We start from the raw sequence: 6,000 nt of genomic DNA, 5'->3' as shown, positions 1-6,000 counted from the left end.
AACCAAATAATATGACAAAAGAGGTTATAAACTCACGTCTTGGAAATGCGCTCTCTGCCAATAAAACCATATATCCTTGCCACAAGATCTATAGGGTTATGCGCTTCCGTGAATTGACCTAGTGCACCGGTTCACATACAGCGAAAAAGCCAATTTTACACACAGTTTCACACAGGTCCGCGTAGCAGCATCAAACTCTGCTCGTCACACAGAATGGCTCCTTATACTGCGTCGTCTTAGCTTGTTGGTTGATCTATTCTTCTTCAACATATCATGCTCCTTAATGCCAACAATTACATTGCATAATAACCATACACTCTTTTCCCTGTGACGTAGCTTCTTAATAAAATCTTTATTGTTGTCAATGAAAGGCTTCCCCGACAGCTCTTCATGCTATTAATGTATCTTCCCATGAGACTGTCAACATGGTGTATGAGGCTAACATTGAAGGTCATTGGAGACTCAAAAGTTGTAATTGACTGGATATCTGGTAAATCTTTTTTACGGGTTATTTTTCTAATCTATTGATGGACAGGATTGCAGCTTTGAAATCAAATTATTGGCCTCAATTTTCAGCACATTCACAGAACATGGAATCAAAGGGCGGATTTTCTATCAAAAAGGCTCTGGAAGTCTAAGAAGGTTTCATCTTCTTTGAGGAGATAAGGGATTCCCATTATAAAAAAGGGGCAACTCTCTCTTCTGACTGGGCATCAACTCATCTCCCCTCAATAGCCCATTTCCTAGGTTACTCAATGTTTTCTTTCTACAGCACCTGAGCAGTTTTTCCCCCTGTTTTTATCACTTTATGATCAGGTTTTTTTCTTGGACAGATATTTTTGGCTGGAAAGTTTTTTTTCACCCACATCACACCTTTGTTCTGATCAACAGGTTTGTGTTACTGGGCTCATTCTACTGATTGACATGTTTCCTTTTTTAGCCCTTATCCCCTTGACACCTATATTTGTCTATGTGTTCTTGCAGATTTCTCAATATTTTTGTATTGTCACAGTTTATGGTCATTGAAAGATATAGCATTTCAAATTCATAAGAGAAAAATGTATATGATCAGTTATTTCTCTGCTCAAATGTATATGGACAGTGATATTAATAGAACATCTTCCTTTTCCTATGTGGAAAAAAAAAACAGAAATGTTAATCGCTCAATATTTTTTTAATCTTTGGTGGGATAAACCAAGAAAGGTGGGGACGTTACTCGAAATTTATAGCCTTCTAGATTATGTTACAACTTCGAAGTAACTAACTAGTAGCTAAATACAACTACTATCAACATGATTGTCTTATTTGTATATCTACATCAACTATAAATAATACCTCAGGATTAAAAAGAAGTTAACAAAATAAAAGTGATTAACATAAGGTAAATTTACAATTTTCAAACACATAACATATATAGTTAGAAGTAATCAAAACATATAATCATAGTCATATAGAATAAACTTCAATAAAAAGTTCATTTTATGTGTTTAAAATAGAAATTTATCAAAAGAAAAGATGTTATATATAATACAAAAGATATTGCAATCAAGGAAATAAAGAAAGGAAATAATAGAAATAAGATACATGATGGTAAGATAAGAAGTAGATCTTTCATTGAGTATAGTTTAAAATATTGTTCATATATAATAAACTCAAACTCAGTAGACTAAAGTAATTTGCAATCAGAATGACTACGTCTATGAACTATATAAGTCAAATTCAAGTAACAATGAACAAAGAACAATAAATAAGCTTTGGACTTGCTGCAGCTAGCTCAGTGAGACCTTTTGGAAGTTGGTATACTACTTACTTAGCAGGTGAGACTTTTAAACCTCCATTTATTTCTACTATTTAAAAGGAGCCCATACTCTGTGTAAAATTCTATCTTTTTTCCCTTCTCCGGGAAACTATTTGTATCCAAGCTTTCTTGAGATAGTTATGAGGGTGTTATACTTTACTTAACTTAGGTTAATAACAAATTACTCATATAAGTGTTGAAGAATCTAGGACACATGTAGTTAATTAGATTCTTCTTGACTTGATAACTATTTGCAAGGCATTTTTAATTTTCTTATTAGCACAATCTTCTCTTTGACATTATTAGAATGTGTGTTTCTTATTTCATCAAATAGCTACCAAAACCAAAGAGACAAGAACACAAGATGTTGGCATTCTGCCAAGGCCAAAACTTCTCCCTCTTGGAGAGGAAAACCCACACATAATTCCTCTTATAGAGATTCCAATTGACGAACACCAAGACCTTGACCCTTGACTTACTATGCCACTCCAAGACCAAGACACCAATCCTCTTCTTTGTCACTGTTGAGATAATCATCCTTGACCCTTGACTTACTATGCCACTCCAAGACCAAGACACCAATCCTCTTCTTTGTCATTGTTGAGATAATCATCATTGCTGCACCATTGAGGTCATCATCAAGATATTCACTAATGTTGTAACATCTTTCACTTTCATCAAGATATTAATTGTACTGAGATCTTCTCAAGGTTTGTATCTAGGCTCCCAGAGGTCATGACTATTGCTCCTTCATTGCTTCATTCTTACTTGAGATCTTCATCATGTCAACAAGGTTTCTATATTGTGCACCAAGATCATGATCTTGTCCTCATTATGACAGAGACCATGAATGCTATATTACCGAAATTATGACTGTGTTGAGTATGTGAATGCATCACTGTGAGATCACCAAGCTTCTACAACTATATGAAGATTGTAACTTGATTAGAGAGCATGTTGAGTGTATCACTGAGATCCTTATTATCATAACTATGCCCAAAATGTGACTGTGATTCTCCTCCTGCACTGAGAGCTCCATAGTTGAGAGTACTACCACCATGAAGATCACATTGTAATTACATATTGTAGTTATACTCAAAGTTGTAGAGACTAGTAATCCTGCTCCTCATCCGAGACCCTATACCATTGTGCTTGACCGAGACTTTAGAGGTGTATGCGAAGATATTTCTCCTCCTTATCCGAAGTTGCAGGATGTCCGAAATCTCAAAGATGTCCGAGTTTATGTTCCACTGTTCTGTGAAGTTCAATGGGTTATATATAGTAGTTAGTCTCCATAAATAAGCCGACATGACCACTGAACTGGTGTGTCACCTTTTATGAGCCGACTTAACAGTTATATGACTATTTCTTCATCATTTGTTGGTAGTCTTCTTCTTTAGATGATGGTGCTTGTCTTGGAGGGATATTTGACACTAGGTTGACCCATATACATTACATGAAGACTCAAGAAGAGCTTCTTACATATGACTTTTACTCTTTGACTTTTTCTAGACTTATGAAATGAGCAAGAAACTCATTCATTTAATTTACAAAAATAATATTTTTTTTTCTTGACAAGTACAAAGATCAAAATTTCATTTACAAATACCGAACCTAGTTACACTTTTCTTCAACGCTCCCTCTTAACTAGGGAGGTATTTACAATGGTACTTGGTCATTCTCAATCTGAAGAATTTCTCATAAGAAGAATTGGATTGGTAACCCATATGTATAGCATCAAAGTAACCAACATTGTTCATAGCAAGGCCTTGACTAACAGCTCTATCTCTCATAAGATTAGAGCACAATGTTGGCGAGACCAATGACTTATAGACACCTTAGTCATTGTCTCTCAAGGTACATACCCACCTGGGTGTTCACTGAGTATGACCTTCTAGGACTATTCTTGTATTGGGTTCCCAGCCCTCAAAGAATATCGGTCATCTTGCCTACTCTTATCTTGGATGCCCTACACATCCTCAAAGAGTATCGGATGCCAGATGATTACCAAATCCTACCATTCTTTCTTCCCGAGTGAAGACAAAAATGTTGTGTCTATCTCTTCCTCTTTAGTTGAGAAAGACAGGCCCAAGTTTCCTCTGACAAGGAACTTGCCCAAGCTCCTTTGTAATTGGGAACTTGTTTAGAAATCCCTCTTAGCTAGGGACTTGTCCATTCATCAACAACTTCTTCTTCATGGGTCCTTCAACTGCTTGATCTCCTTCTTTCCTTTGATGTCATGAAGTCTTTGTTTGAACTTCTTCTTAGTAGGGCACTGGCCATCGATCACTTTCCTTCCTATCTTGTCATGTCATTGCTCCCTCTGTGGAAAGTGGCCTTCTTGATATATGTCAGGTTCTTTCGTCATCTGGCTACTCGTTTGTCATATTTTCTATGCTTCAGAATACTTGTACATAGATGCTTATTTGTACTTGCTTGTTCCCATACTTTAATATAGTAGCCCTTCATGGCTTCATCCTCACATTGCTTGAACATCAAATAGTTCTTTTGCTGGATGGCTTCTTCATCATGACATCTTCGTATATTTGAATCAGTTATCTACATCTTGATATCTCTAAGTCCTTCATAGGTGTCAAGGGTCCTTTGATATTTTTCCTCCTTTGTCAGAGTTGTCATGCCTTCTTTCGAGAGATATCTTTTAATGGATCTTGTCATATAGTGTGACCACGATGTTCTTCACATGCTTGATCTCTTTCTTTGTTTGCTTCTTCTTAGATTGATTAGTCAAACCACCTTATACTCCTTATGGGATAACTTCTTTATGTTGACCTTTATTGCATTGTAGTACATGCCTTCAAAAATGTCATTGGTGAAAGAGATTCTTTCATACTCGATCATGCTATAGAACTATTCCCATCACTCAATAATATATATGATGACATGACTTAAACTTTGATGCATACATACCTCATCTTGATTCTTCTTTGATCATCTCAACTTCATTTGATGGTTCTCCTTGATTTGTGTAGCCTTTCTTGCTCCATCTTTTCTTGCCTGCATATCATCCTTTCTTGAATCCCATGAGTGGGACTCCCAATGAGACATCTGCTCTTATTTATGAACCTTCTTTTGAAGATTCTATCAGAGGATCTTGAAGACCCTTATCCTGCAAATGTTTCTTCTTCTTGATGATGGAGGCCTTCTAAGATTTTAATCATGATCAATTATTCTTTCATCGTGGATGAGGTCCTATACTAGGTATGCTCCTTCTACATGAATATCTTGAGCTATATCTACACCATGCTCCTATATTCTAGAAGATATCTTTAACCATGCATTCTATTCTATTTCTACATGCTCCTATACTACTCAAAACTTTGAAAGAAGACTTTAAGTAAAGAGGTTGACTTAGTCATAGTAGAGATCTGGTGGATCTTCCTTCTTCTGCTTCTTGTCTTCTTCTTTCACTTCTTGAGTTACATGAGCTTCTTCCCTTTTTCTTTTGTTGTTGTTGTCCTTTTTAAGTTTAGGACAATCCCTTTTGTAGTGTCCATATTCTTGGCATCCAAAGCATTGGACTTTGGACATATCTCTATTGCTTATTCTTAGTGGACCAAATTTTTGTGTAGGTCTGAGTGATGTGACCTTCTTTACCACGATTTCAGAGAATATATCTTCTAGTGTTTCATATATCTCTCTTTGTGTCTCCGCTTTTGGCATGTGAGGACCTTTGAGTGACTTCATATGATTTCTATGAGTCTCTTCATACATTCAAGCACTGCTTGATCTTCAGAGACCTTTCCGTAGATATTAATGACTTCTCTTTTCTATGAGGATTATGATAATCCTCATTATTCTATGCAAGGACCTTTTTCATGAGAACTATGACTATCCTCCAATATTTCTATTTGCAAAACAAAGTCATTAAACCAAAAACATGAAAGATACTTACTTGGCATGTGAAGAGGAGATCTTCACCTTGATGCTTCTTTTGCTTGAGCTGCCCATCATGAACCACTAGTATCCTTTTACCAAAACTTCTTTGGGGACCTTCTAGCATCATGACATTTGTGATCTTGACATCACTGAGACTGTTTTGAGATCATCTTGACTCCCAATTCATCTTTTAAGGTACTTTCGACTTCTACATTTGAGCATATTGTTGACATGCTAGTGATATTGTTATTCCACAAGTGGACTTTATCACACTTTGTATTCCTCGGAGTGTATCAGCAAGCACC

This window comes from Pinus tabuliformis, chromosome Q (assembly GCF_031772625.1).
Source record: "Pinus tabuliformis cultivar Carrire ecotype Pingquan chromosome Q, CPIR1, whole genome shotgun sequence".
Taxonomy (NCBI): Eukaryota; Viridiplantae; Streptophyta; class Pinopsida; order Pinales; family Pinaceae; genus Pinus; species Pinus tabuliformis.
Note: the sequence above shows the minus strand (reverse complement) of the source record.